General features: G+C 50.6%; 2 long non-coding RNA genes across 2 annotated transcripts; one reads left to right on the top strand and one right to left on the bottom strand.

Moving 5' to 3' along the window:
• Positions 1-1,116: 1,116 nt before the first annotated feature.
• Positions 1,117-6,010, bottom strand: LOC136793366 (uncharacterized). The gene is made up of 2 exons (XR_010838566.1): positions 5,763-6,010; positions 1,117-1,812 (listed from the first exon to the last, which is right to left on the bottom strand). It is a non-coding gene; the product is annotated as an uncharacterized lncRNA (long non-coding RNA).
• A 5,046-nt stretch (positions 6,011-11,056) lies between these two features.
• LOC131748943 (uncharacterized) lies at positions 11,057-14,082 on the top strand. Its single transcript, XR_010838578.1, has 3 exons — positions 11,057-11,408; positions 13,194-13,318; positions 13,903-14,082. It is a non-coding gene; the product is annotated as an uncharacterized lncRNA (long non-coding RNA).
• Positions 14,083-14,202: the final 120 nt, after the last annotated feature.

The following is a 14,202-nucleotide window of genomic DNA, read 5'->3' as shown; positions in this document are numbered from 1 at the left end:
ATAATTCCCATTTCTGTAACAGGGTAGGGTATTCCATTATTGTTGGGAGAAGGCTCCCTGGTCTGAGCTCTGGGAGGGCGTCAGGGCACTTTAGTGATGAGCGTTCTGAGGAACCGCCATCAACCCTAACCAGGGGGCGCTGAGTGTCTGAAGGCAGGAAGTCTCAGTCCTTACCCCTAACAGACACAGACAGCTTCTTAGCCCTGCTGAGAGTGGTGCTATGGCACCTGAGGGAAGCTCAAAGTTGCCCTCTAGCAAAACTACCAGTGCTCCTTATGTCCTAATCCAGGTCAGGGTGGCTGCCCAGACAACTGTGCACTGATCTGGGTAAGTCTGATGGTATCTCTGTGTGTGTTGGGGGGGGGGTTGTGTGAGTGAGTATGTGTGACAAACAGTGACTTTATTCATTGAATCATTCACCAAGCTCCAACTATGGTCAAGGCACTGTGCTGGATGTCTGGGGATACATTAAAAAATTAAAAATTGGTCAGCTGGGTATCTGCTCAGTCCGCTGACTGACAAGGACAAGGAGGGATCCTAGATACTGAATGACAAGCCTGTGCCAGGCCTTAGAAGGAGTGAGAGGCAGGACGTGGGGGAAGAGCAGAGAGGGTCGAGGTGGGGCAAGCAAGGAAGTAGGAGGACCGTGTGAGGGGCAGCTCCGAGTGGGGCTGACGGCCTCACCTGGACTTGACGTGCCCTTCCTAACTGTGCTCATGTCCCTGACTCCATGGACACCTGTGCCCTGGGCACAGCATCACAGACTCCACTAGCAGCCTGCGTTCGTTCAACAGTCCGTCGATTGGACACGTAGTTGCGGGGCCTACGCTGGGCACCAGCCACTTGCTAACTTGGGAAACATTCAGTGAACTGACCGGTGCTCTAAGGATCTTGACCCAAGTTCCACTGTGAGGCCAGAACTGTGGCTGATGGGGCAACAGAGTGACCCACACGTGTGTAATGAACGTTGCAGCCTCTTTGATTGGGAGTTTCCGGAATTAGGGATCGTATGCAAGGTGCAATGCTCCTCCCCCCACCAAAGGGAAGAGAATCTGACTCGAGATACGCCCTGTTTGCTCCATTCTCCTGTGTCATTTTTAACACAGAAATAACTGATCCAAGAAGAGCTACCCTTTACTGACCAAGTGCATTGAGTTGAGGTCCCTCATTCATTGAGGAAACAAGTTCTAAGCACCGACCAGACACTAGGTCTCCGCTACTGGGGCCAGTTAGGGATGATGGGGGCTGCAACCTGCAAGCAGATGACTGCCCCCTGTTGTGTGAGAAAAGCCATGGCAGGATTTAAATCATGGAACCCTAGGAACCCAGAAGAGAGCCTCTGACCCCTGCCATAGTGTGCGGGGTCGGGGCGGGGGGGAGGGCGGGTGTGTGTGGTGTGTGTGGGTGTTTGGTCGGGACACATTTCTCAGGGGTGGGGAGGTTCTTCAGGTGGCACTTCGATCACCCACAGTTTACAGACACAAGCTGAAGAGCAGAGACAGGAACACAGGTGGAGCCAGGTTTCCATTCTCAGTCTTTTGGCTCCAGACCACCATGGCAGCTGGGTCAGCTCCAGAGCGGTCATGCAGCCACTAAAATCACTTCCTCTGCCTCTGCTTGCCTCTCAGTTCCTTACATCTGATAAATAGAGTGAGACTGGTGGAGACGTAACTGGGGGAGGGTTGATTGCAAAGCCTCTCTGGTATGGCAGAGTGCCTCCCCACAGGGGAGGTTGAAGCCCTGCCGGGCCGTTGGCTCTGAGGCGATCCTTCTGCGCCGGTGGACTCCAGTTTCTCGGCTGCAAGGCAGCTCCTGCGAAGGCAAACACAGAGAGGGTCTTAGAACCTTTGAGGGTGGCTTTGCCCTACTGGGTGCCTGCATGTCACAGGTGGACATGGTATTGGGACAATGATGACTTTCCCGTCACGGAACATCTGCATCTCGGCACCTGAATCACAAGCCAAGTGGGTTGTCGTGACCGCAAAGAAGACGGGCTTTGCAGCCGGGCAGAACTAGGGCTTGACGCCCAGATCCAGCCTTTACTGCATCAGTGACCTAACCTCTTTGAGCTTGTTTCCTTGTCTATGGAAGGCGGGGGTTGATGCTTCTCTGGATCTGTGGGAAATAGAACCGCATATGCCCGGCTCCCATTAGCTCAGTAACTAGGCTCCGGGTGAACCATTTTACACTGCGCCCTGTGTTAGGGACACATCAGTGTGGAGGCAAGCATGCCGGGGGGCCTCTGGGCATCTACTCCACCCTCTGGCTGGCGTGGGGGTTGGGGTGGTGGGGGTGGTGGAACTGGTGCCATTTCCATCTTTTTAACTGTCTTTACATATCAGAGGCACACACTTCATTTCATGCTTAGGTGTGCTGTGCTCAGAGGAGTTGTACTGAATGAAGTCAGTCCTCACAGTTGAGTCTGTAGCAGGCAGAAGCAGCAGTGGGGGGACACCTAAGGAGTTGCAGGAAGGTGCTGTCAGATTCCCTAAGAGGGTCCCCATACTGAGCGCGCAGCTGATCCTTGCCTCCCTGATGGCCACAGGGGACTAGTAAATCAAACCCTTGCATAGGGAGGACCCGTCAATATACTTTCTCCTGTCCTAACAGAAACTCGGACTATAAACTGTAGTGAACATCTCATCAAAACAAAGTCCAGGGCTTCCCTGGTGGCGCAGTGGTTGAGAGCCCGCCTGCCGATGCAGGGGACGCGGGTTCGTGTCCCGGTCCGGGAAGATCCCACATGCCGCGGAGCGGCTAGGTCCGTGAGCCATGGCCGCTGAGCCTGAGCGTCCGGAGCCTGCGCTCCGCAACGGGAGAGGCCACAACAGTGAGAGGCCCGTGTACCACAAAAAAAAAAAAAAAAAAAAAAAAAAAAAAAAAAAAAACAAAGTCCATGGGCAGGGCGGTTCAAAGCCTGTTCAATTTACTGGGTCACAGATACCATAAAGTGACAGATTTTTTCCCCCATTGTTCAGCGTATCCCTGCTCACTGTGAAGCAGGTGTTCCCCCTGGATCCCTCTGTGCTTCCAAAACCGTGGCCACATTCCAGAGGTCATATTCAGAGGCAACAGTGGGCCCGTATAACGTGAGGCGAGAGCTTTCCTGTCTGTATCCTGTTCTTAGCAAGGAAGCCTTTCCCAGAAAAACGCAGCCATCAGGTTGCATTTCAAATCAGCTCATTGTGAACCACAGTAAAACGTGTGTCCTTGTGGGGAATTCATAATGAAATCTCCATCACCTTGCATTCGGTAAAAATACCAAATCTGGTAGCTGTGACTTTTCATCCAGGTACTCCCCAGGAAAGATGGAAATTGCTCTGCCCAGCCTGACGGCTGAACCTAAGAAGGAATCAGACAGATGAGGAGGGAGGAAGGGCACGTAAGATGGAGGAGGGAACAGCACGTGTGAGGTTGTGACATCTGTGGGTGGGTGGTGGGGGCCGGGGGGGTGGGTGGGGGGCAAGGGAGGACGAGCGTGAGCACACCGGCCATCGGATGAACAGAAAGAGGTCTGGGTGCGCTGGAGTATCAGGTGGGGCTTGGAGCAGAAGGGGGCGGGGTCTGGTGAAGATCAGGCGTTTGGGGGCAGGCAAGGCCTGCTGTGCTTAGTCCAGGAGGCTGGACATTATCCTAAGAGCAGCGGGCAGCCCCTGCAGAGTTTTGAGCAGGGGTGTCATGCCCAGGTTAGGACTTAAGAAAGCTTCCTCAGGCAGTAGGATAGACCATGCGTTGGGAAGCATCAGGACTGCTGGTGGTGGTCAAGGAGAGAGAGGAGGGTGACGTGGACTAGGGAACTCACTGTGCCGATGGAGGGAAGTGTCAGGATCTTACTCAGCAAGAGGCAGAAAGGTGGGGCTTGATGATTGAGAGGGTGGTGAGAGAGAGGCAGCAGGCAAGGGTGGCTTTAAGGATCTCTGGCCTAAGCAGCTGCGGAGAAGGCTGCCCTGCCCTGAGTTAGGCAGCAGTAGAGGAGGTGCAGCTGGGTGGGGAGGGGTTGTGGATGGGTTCAGTTTGGACTTGTTGCGTATTCCTTGCCTTTGGGGCTCAAACACATATTACTTGAATGACTTGGGGGAGCTGACCTAACCTCTCTGTGCCCAAGATGCCTCAACTGTGATAGGGGAATGAGACTAATAATTAAGAAAAGGACTAATTTCTGTTTCACTTATTTATTTATTAAAGAAAACTTTTTTTAATCTTACAGCACAGTGCCTTGAAAAGTACAGTACAACAGCTGGCATACAGGGGCTGGTGTTTCATTTGTGTAGGTTATGAGAACGTCCTCCTTTTACACAGCAGTGCTGTTTTACTGTCAGGTACTCCCTAGGTATAATGGGAATGTATCTACTTTCCCATATATCTGCTTGGTTTTACATATCTGCTTTGTGTATTTTCACCATGTAGCATGTATTGCCAACTGTAAAAGAAAAATAAATACATTCAAAGTAACAAGTGTTTGTCACGTGCGTGCAGAATGGCAGTCCGTCAGCCTGTGTCTCAGAGAAATAGCCCCCCTTCAGACTCTCCAATTCCTCCTCCTGTAGCCCCTTCACTCCCTCCAGGGAGAGGGCACAGGGCCTTTGGGACCATGTTTGTCTAACACTTCTCTTCCCTGTGACGTCTTCTCCAGTGTCCGAGAGGTTGCCTAGCACCTGTTGAGTGCAGTCTCCCTGTGGACCTGTCAGTTGACTAGGGAAGTCTGTAGTTTAGGAGAGAGGATCGAGCCTGATCTGTGGAACTGGAAACCATCAGTGTGTGGCTGCCTAGCAGGGAGGTGATGAAGCCACAGCCACAGATACCTAGATTTGAATCGAGGCCCCACCACTTATTCCTTCTGTGACTTTGGGCAGGTTACTTGACCTCTCCGTGGCTCAGTTTCCTCAACGCTAAGATGAGGATGATGGTCCTATTCTGGGATGATAACTCCTTTTTGCTTCCTTCATGTAGATCACAAACATAGAACCTTTTGATAACTATACACCGTGCTGTTCGAGCGTCGATTACTTCCAGGGCAAAAAGGGAAGCTCTCTGCTTATAGACTTATCTGCTTGGACAGGCATGAAAGATGCCTGGCTCATGGTTTACCATGTTGACAAGGTTGAACTTCACCTGAGTGAGCCCTGAAAACAGCCACAGTAAAGAAATCTCTGCAGACTTTTGTGTTCCCGAAATGCCTTACTGCAAAGGACCACCCTTCCCCTTATGACTCAAGGTAAGGCTTCTCGTAAGCCTCAGGCGACTCCTGGGTTTACCTGCTACAAGGCCAAATACAGACCTTCCTCCTTGTCCTTAAAGGGCAGCTACAGACCCTCCAGCTCCTTGTTTTTTGTCTCATGACTAGAAACCGAGATTAAGAGTCAGTCCTCCTGAAACTAGCTAGTCACAAAGATAATCATTTCCTGTTCAGTTGACTGAGACTTCCCCTGAACGGTTTTCCCACCTGCAAAAGTCCCTACTGCAACTTGCCCACTACTCTCTATGAAATGAAGTACAGTGCAGAACCACCCTGCTGACAGTCTGATCTTCAGATCTGGGGTGCTCTCCCAATTGCAATGGGTAGAATAAAGTCAGTCTCTGTGTTAGTTTGTGTTTTGTCTTTCCCAGTGTGATGTATCACACGGGGTGTGAGTGGTAAGAACTAGGTAAGAAAATAATCAAGTAACAGGAGCTGCTTCTCACGTAGGCAACGCAACAACACAAATTACCAGGCAGTCAGGGAGAAGCCCGCCCCCACCCCGCTTCCAACCCCAGTAGCCCACCACGACCATGCGTCGTCTGCGAGGTCATCTCCAGCGGCCGGAAGCTCTTCCTGCGACTCCAGAAGCGATCGTCCCCTTCTGCTCTCCAAGCTCCTGGGAGAGGTGCTCCGGTGCGCGGCCGGGAGGGGCGGGCACTGCCTTCTCTTCTCCGAACCCCCCAGCCCTACTGCCGCCGTCCCCGGGGAGGAACCAACTCTCCTTCAGGCCACTCCCGGCTCCCTCCCGGCCCACCACAACCCAGGGGAGGCCCTGGGTTGTAGACCCTACTTCTATAAGGGGCGGGGGTGGGGTGGGGTGGTGGTGGCTGGGGGTGGGTGGGGAATGTCCCATCCCTATGACTTCAGACGCAGGCCCGCAGACTCCTCCTCCCGTGGAGGGCGGGTAGCCTCTATAGGACGCCGGAGGACTCCTCCCCTTGGTGGTCTTAACCCTTCTATTCCCGGCGCGCCGCCGCCCCACCCCCACCCCCACCCCCCGCCTCCCGCCGTCCCGCCAGGCCTGAGGATGGGAGGCGGTGCACTGGGGTCCAGATGGCGGAAACCTGATCCCGGGAAAGAAGGGGCAAGAGCTAGGGATGGAGACAGGGACAGACACGCAGACAGAGGGAGACTTCTCCCTAGGACCGACCAGGTGTGCGTTAGCGTCCCAGGACCAGAATCCTTCTCTTTAGCCGATTGGGAGCGGTGCTCTCTCTGAGAGAACAGTTGCTTTCCGCAGATGCCCTACCTCTTGAGTATCAGAATTGCTGTTGGACAGTCTGTGTGTGGCTTATTTCTCTTTCTCTAGTTGGGGATTGCCATTTTTAAGCCGAAAGAGACGATGTTGAAACTTCCAATGGGCCTTGGTCGACCCCCGGGATAACTGGGCTAGAATCAGTGTTCAACAGGTCCAGAAATAGTTTGTCTGTTTCCTTGGCATCACCTCCCTCCCCACCTCATGTCCCACCTCACAAAACGAGACAAAATAATTGAAGTGTCTTCAAGGCAAATGCGTTTCCTGTGTTGAAAGCATCAGAGGAATTCTTCCTCGAGAGTGTGTGAGAGAATTGGGTCATGGTGTGACACAACTAGGAATAGGCACATCCTTTTAACAGGCTCTTTGATTCCTGTGTTGGTGTGGAATGCTTTTGAAAACGTTTATCACATGAATCGACAAGCAGCAGTGTATAATAATTAGAAAAGGCCCCTGTGCCTTACAGTCCTCACCTGAAAATGGGTTAATTATTCTTAATAACGATACGAACTGAGGAGGGTTGTATTTGTGAGTATGGAATGAGGCACGTAGAAATGTGCTGGCACGTTCCCTGTCATAACAACTACTGACGCTGCCAACGGGGCAGGTTGTAGGTCAGGCCTTACCCTGCAGGAGCTCCAGGAAGAACTTCAAGATCACGTTAGACATCTGTGTGCAGCCCTAGAGGCTCTTTCTTTCTCTGCCACGCTCCTCGAGCTTTTCCCTCACACCTGGATGACCCCTCACCAGAAGCCTGGCTCTTCCGCTGGGCGTCTTCCCACCTGGAAACCACAAACGGGCATCATCTTCTGTTGTGAGCGTCCTTCAGTTCATGCCAGTTCTGTCCTCAGATGGGTTGGGGCTGCTTCCATTGCGGGAGGATGGCCAGGGCTGGTAGCGAAGGGTGTGATGCTTTGCTGCTCCCGCATGGCACTGGAAACTCTCTGGGACCTGTCCCCAAACTCCTCTCCCCAAAGTCATCTCCCCCCACCCCAGCATTCCCAGTTTACACTCAAGCTGGGTTCCAGTGCAGCCCCTGCCAGCCAGCCCAGTCACTCTCCTTCAGCCTCCAATTCCTCATCTGTAAAATGGCAGTAACTCTGCCCGCTGTTGAGGTTTGTTGGGAGACCTAAGGGAGATAAAGGATGTAAAACACCTAGCGCCCATGACCTGACACGTGGAAGGCACTAAGAAAACCAGCAGCATCCTCCATCGCACTTCTTTAATCCACATCACCTGGCGCGGGATAATATGGTGACTCAGGCAATGTCTTTGGGCTGGACTGAGAAAGATGTGACATATTGGGGGCGTATTATTCAGGCGTCTCCAGAGAAACACAACCAATAGAGATTTATTTTAGGGAATTGGATCATGGGGTTGTGGGTGCTGGCAGTTCTGGTATCTATAGGGCAGGTCGGCTGGCTGGACCTCAGGTTGCAGTCTTGAGTCCGAAATCTGCAGGGGCAGGCCAGCAACTTTGAGTCTCACGTAAGGTTGCTCGGCTGCAGTCTTGAGGCTAAATTGTTTCATTCTCGGGAAGCCTCAATCCCTGCCCTTAAGGTTTTCAACTGATTGGATGAAGCCCCCGGCACACACACACACACACACACCGCTCCATTATGGAGGGTGACCTGCTTCACTTAAAATCTACTGATTGCGATGTCGATCACAGCTACAAATACCTTCATACAGCACCATCTAGTTGCTAACCTCTGAACAACGGGGCACCAGAGCCAAGCCAAGCTGACTTTTAAATTATTCATCATAGTGGGGAAGCAGTACATGGAGAGACATCACCTCCCAAACTGAAGCTCTGACCAGTGGACTGTCTCTCTGGCTTCACTCATCTCAACTAGAATCTGTTCCCTGTCCTCAGAAGCCACGTGAGATGACGAAGGAAACTCGAGGCAGCGGTGATTTAAACAGAGTTGGTGCAAGATCTTTATTCATGTGGGGCAAGTGACTGTGGAAGGAATGAAATGGGGGTGAGATGATGAATTTATTGCCCCAGCCACCCCCCTGCCCCCAGGTAGCCGACTTCAATAGGGCTGGTTGGGGTTAATGCCTTGTGTAGAGGCTCACAAGTAGTGTCGTGTGTGTGGTTTGAGAAACTCGTGGGGCACATACAGATAGCATGGCCAAATATTCATTTCACAGAGTGGATGGAGGGTGAAGAAGAGAGAAAAGAAAGATCAAACGTGGGTTAGTTGTGAGTCAGTTTCTAAAGTATCAGTATGTTTTTTACAAGGGATGTGTGTGTGTCTGTGTGTCTGTGTGTGTGTGTGTGTGTCTGTCTGTCTGTCTGTCTGTGTGAAATCTTTTCTTTATTTGAGAATTGACTTTCTACGTGAAGAAATATCATCTTGAGAGACTCCTTGTGACACGTGGAAATTGGCTGGGTGTTAATTGGGTTAAGATCATTTTCCAAATGTTTGTATAACAGGATGGCGATGGCCCAGAAGAACTGAACTAACTGGTTGAAATACAGATCTCAGTGACTGAAATGTGAAGAGACTCTTTCTGGGAGGTGTGTTCATCTTAGCCTGTGCACACAGGCAAGTCATGGGATTCTAACCATGTCTCAGTAATGTCCTTTTGTTTCTTGCCCTTGAATGTGCTGGGAGCCGCCGTTTGGTTACTAAAGTTCGTAAGTAACAGTTCTCTGAGAAAACTAGCTCTCGAGAAAAGAGCAGTGCCCGGGCAGCTGATCTAAAGTTCTCATATAGCATTTGATGTAATTTTTGTTAGCTTCACCCAAGGTATATTTATTCAAAGAATATAGAGAGATGCACCTACTTCAAAATCTACCACTGGATTTTTCAAATTAGCATACAGTAAGATCGGCCTGGTTTTCTTTGTGTTGTTGTTTCTTGTAAATGTATTTATTTTATTTATTTAATTTTGCTGCGCTGGGTCTTCGTTGCTGCGCGCGGGCTCTCTCTAGTTGCAGCGAGCGGGGGCTACTCTTCGTTGCGGTGGGCGGGCTTCTCATTGCGGTGGCTTCTCTTGTTGCGGAGCACGGGGTCTAGGCCCGCGGGCTTCAGTAGTTGTGGCACGCGGGCTCAGTAGTTGTGTCTCACGGGCTCTAGAGCGCAGGCTCAGTAGTTGTGGCGCACGTGGGACCTTCCCGGGCCAGGGCTCGAACCCGTGTCCCCTGCATTGGCAGGCGGATTCTTAACCACTGTGCCACCAGGGAAGCCCCCAGCCTGGTTTTCTTCTGGTGTACAGTTCTCTGAGCTCTAACACACGGAGAGATTCAGGTGACCACCACCGTGACCAGAGCACAGGCCAAGTCCATCAGCCCCGAAAACGCCCAGGTGCTGCCCCTTGGTTGTTTCCCCTTCCTTTGGGATGTTTCCCAATCCCTGACAGAAAGGATCTGCCCTCCTTCACTGCAGTTTGTCCTTGGCAGGGTGTCCTGTAAAGGGAATGACGCAGTCTGTAGCCTTCGGAGAGGGGCTTCTCGCATGTAGCACATGTGGTGCACCATCCTGCATGAGGCTGACAGGCACCTATCGACAGTCTGTGCTTTTTCAGTGCAGAGCAGGTGGCCATTGCATGGGATACCATTTGTTTATCCATTCATCCACACAAGGACATTTGCACGGTCTCCGTTTGGGGGCAGTTGTGAATAGAACAGCTCTAAACGTGCATGTTCAGGCTTCTCATTTCTCTAGGGTAAACACCCAGGAGTGGGATTGCTGGGTCATAAGCAAATGTATGTCTAAGTTTCTAAGAAACTACCAAACTGTTTTTCAAAGTGGCTGTGCTGTTTTGCATTCCCACCTGCTAAAAGTGTGAGAGTTGCACCCTCACCAGCGCCGGGTGTTGCCAGGACTTTTGATTTTAGCCTTTCCGATACGTGATTCGGTGTCTCATCTTGGTATTAATTTGAAATTCCCTAAAGGTTTATGATGTTCAACACTGTATTACGTGCTTATGTTTAGTCCCTATCCCACTTTCTAATTGGGTTGTTTGTTTTCTTACTGTTGACTTTTAAAAATTCTTTACATGTCCTGAATATAAGCCCTTTGTCAGATCTGTGATTCACAAGCATTTTTCTCCTTAATAAATAGTTTCCCTTTTCGTTCGGGAGGCATGAGTGATGCAATCTACTTTTTCTCCCCACCCCCGGAGTCCAATGTTGTATACCACGCGAGTGCCCATGAGATTCTTCTGAACTGAAAATGAATTCTGCTCTCTGTCAGTCTGTGCTTTTAGGCTAGTCCCCTGAGCTGTATTTCTGCAGAAATCTACGAGTCTTCTGCAGACAGAGGCGCTTGAGAGAGCAGGTAAGTTGATTGGATTCGGAACTCGTGATCTCATCGGAGAGCTTGGGAGCTCAACCATCCTGCCAGGCTTGTCTCCCAGCTCCAAGGGAGAAGGTAAGTCAAGCAGGACTTTTCTTCTTGAAACTCAAAGGCCTGAACTCAGACAGTCACTGGGGGTGTGATTAGCACGGGTAACATGGCATTTCACGTTTGTCGATCCTTTCCCAGGTATCAGACAATATTCAGTGTATTTCTATCACCTTATTTAATCTTCTCTCGCAGACCCATCATTTTGCAAGATATCAATCCTAATTGATGACGGGACTTCCCTGGTGGCGCAGTGGTTAAGAATCCGCCTGCCAATGCAGGGGACACGGGTTCGAGCCCCGGTCCGGGAAGATCCCACGTGCCGCGGAGCAACTCAGCCCGTGCGCCACAACTACTGAGCCCGCGCTCTAGAGCCCGTGAGCCACAACTGCTGAGCCCGCGTGCCACAACTACTGAAGCCCGCGTGCCTAGAGCCCGTGCTCCGCAGCAAGAGAAGCCACCGCTATGAGAAGCCCACAATGAAGAGGAGCCCCCGCTCGCCGCAACTAGAGAAAGGCCGCGCGCAGCAACGAAGACCCAGCGCAGCCAAAAATAAGTAAGTTAAATAAATTAATTAAAAAACAAATCCTAGTTGATGAGGTGGGAAAGCAGACTACAGAGAAGTTAGGGGAGCTGCTCAGAGTCACACAGGCCGTCAGAGGAGGAGCGTCCCACAAACCTAGGCATACTCGATTCAGAGCCCACACTCTTTATTTTTTTAATTAAAACCGGCATACCATATTACATTAGTTTCAGGTGCACAACAAAGTGATTCAACATTTTTAATCATTAGGAAATGAATACCGCGGTAAGTTTGGTTACCATCTGTCACCATACAGACGTATTACAGTATTATTGACTATATTCCGTGTATGTACATTTCATCCCCATGACTTATTTACTTTATAACTGGACGTGTGTATCTCCTAATCCCTTCACCTATTTTACACAACTCCCCACACGCTCCCCCTCTGGCAACCACCAGTTTGTTCTCTGTGTCTCTAACTCTGTTTCTGTTTTGTTCCCTGTGCTCACTTGTTTTGTTTTTGAGGTTCCACATACAGATAAAACCGTGTGGTATTTGTCTTTCTCCGTCTGCCTTATTTCAGTTAGCATAATCCCCTCTAGGTCCATCCATGTTGTCAAAAATGGCAGGATTTCATTCTTTTTTATTGCTGAGTAATATTCCATTTGTGTATATGCATACCACTTCTTCTTTTATCGATCCATCTATCAATGGGCACTTCCATATCTTGGCTAGGGTAAATAATGCTGCAGTGAACAGAGAGGTACATACAGCTTTTGTGATTGGTGTTTTTTGTTTTCTTCAGATAAATACCAAGAAGTGGAATTGCTGGATCATATGGTAGTTCTAGTTTTAGGTTTTTGAGGAAACCCGCACTGTTTCCATAGCGGCTGCACCAATTTACATTCCCACCAACAGTGCACGAGGGTTTCCTTTTCTCCGCATCCTCGCCCACATTTCTTACTTGTTGTTGTCTTTTTGATAATAGCCACTTGACAGGTATGAGGAAGCACCTCATTGTGGTCTTGATTTTGTGATCCCTGATGATTAGTGATGTTGAGCATCTTTTCATATATGCCTGTTGGCCACCTGTATTCTCTTCTCTGGAAAAATGTCTATTCAGTGTTTTGCCCCACTTTTTTTTTTTTCTTTTTGCGGTACGCGGGCCTCTCACTGCTGTGGCCTCTCCCATTGCGGAGCACAGGCTCCTGACGCGCAGGCTCAGCGGCCATGACTCACGGGCCCAGCTGCTCCGCGGCATGTGGGATCTTCCCGGACCGGGGCACGAACCCATGTCCCCCGCATCGGCAGGCGGACTCTCTACCACTGTGCCACCAGGGAAGCCCCGCCCCACTTTTTAATCGGGCTCTTGGTTTGTTTTTTGTTTTGTTTTGTTTTGATAATGAGTTCTATGAGCCCTTTAGATGTTTTGGATATCCACCTCTTTTCAGATTTATCACTTGCTAATATCTCCTCCCATTCAGCAGGCTGCCTTTTTGTTTTGTTGACGGTTTCCCTTGCTGTGGAAAAGCTTTTTAGTTTGATGTACTCCCATTTGTCCCTTTTTGCTTTTGCTGCCCTTGCCTGAGGAGACATATCCAAAAAATTATTGCTAAGACCAGTGTCAAAGGGCATACTTGGCTATGTTTTCTTCTAGGAGTTTTATGGTTTAAGGGCTTACAATTTAGGCTTTAATCCATTTTTTCTTTATTTTTGTATGTTGTGTAAGAAAGTGGTCCAGTTTTCCCAGAACCATTTATTGAAGAGGCAGCCTTTTGTATACCCTAATGTATATTCTTGGCTCGTTTGTCATAGGGGTTTATTTCTGCCAGAGCGCACACTCTTAAGCATCCCCAACTGTACCCTCCGTAAAGGCTGGGGAGAAGTGGGAAGAGCCGGTGACTTCAGTGTCCGTTCACAGCTGGTGGCACCAAGTCTGGGTAAGATACATCATTGATCCTGCCCACAATGCACTGGGGTGGGGATAACCATTCCAACCTGGCATGAGTTCACCAGGGTGGTGATGTCATGGGCTCACTCCAGCAGCCAACCCAGGTCAATCCTGCCAACCACAATCAACCATTTAGCCAATCACGAAGGTTTTCACTGTATCCGTTACATCCCCCCACTCCACGCCAGGCTGGCTGTTGGGACGGGGAGGTGAGGAGGAATTGCAGAGCCAGTGCCTGCCCTCGGGAGTTGAGTCATTAATCAGAGAGAGATCTGACACCCATAGATGTGGTGGCAAAGCGCGTCATTGATCCCCTGTGAGGCTGGCTTGCTAGGAGACGGGCGAGAGGAGTGACAAGGATCAGGGTGGGATGAAGTGGACATGGCGGCGGGGGTGGGGGTAGCGGAGCAGGGTATGCTGGGTACTTGCCGAGGCCAGTCCCAACTGCAGAATTACCCACAGCCTGCATGAGGGCGCCGGGAGGATGGATGGGCGGGTGTAAATGAGGGAATCAGCAGCGCCACCCCATCCCCACCTCAAAGTCTGTATCCCCAACCTGTGTATTGGCTGTAGGTGGTCCGGGGATTCCCATATGAGACAGCATACTCTCCCAAGTTACAGAGTAGGAGCCGGAATCCTGTGATGTCCAGAGATGTCCAGCATGTCAAATTCTAGGCCAGAGACCGAGCCACAGGCACCAAGAGGCCAGAAAATATTGGATGGGAGTTGGCTTAAAACGCAATGGCCGGTGCTTTTGCGATGACCTAGAGGGGTGGGATAGGGAGGGTGGGAGGGAGGCTCGAGAGGGAGGGGATATGGGGCACATGTATGCGTATGGCTGATTCACTTTGGTGTACAACAGAAGCTAACACA

Source organism: Kogia breviceps, chromosome X, assembly GCF_026419965.1.
Source record: "Kogia breviceps isolate mKogBre1 chromosome X, mKogBre1 haplotype 1, whole genome shotgun sequence".
NCBI lineage: Eukaryota > Metazoa > Chordata > Mammalia > Artiodactyla > Physeteridae > Kogia > Kogia breviceps.
This window is presented reverse-complemented; position numbering and strand designations above follow the sequence as displayed.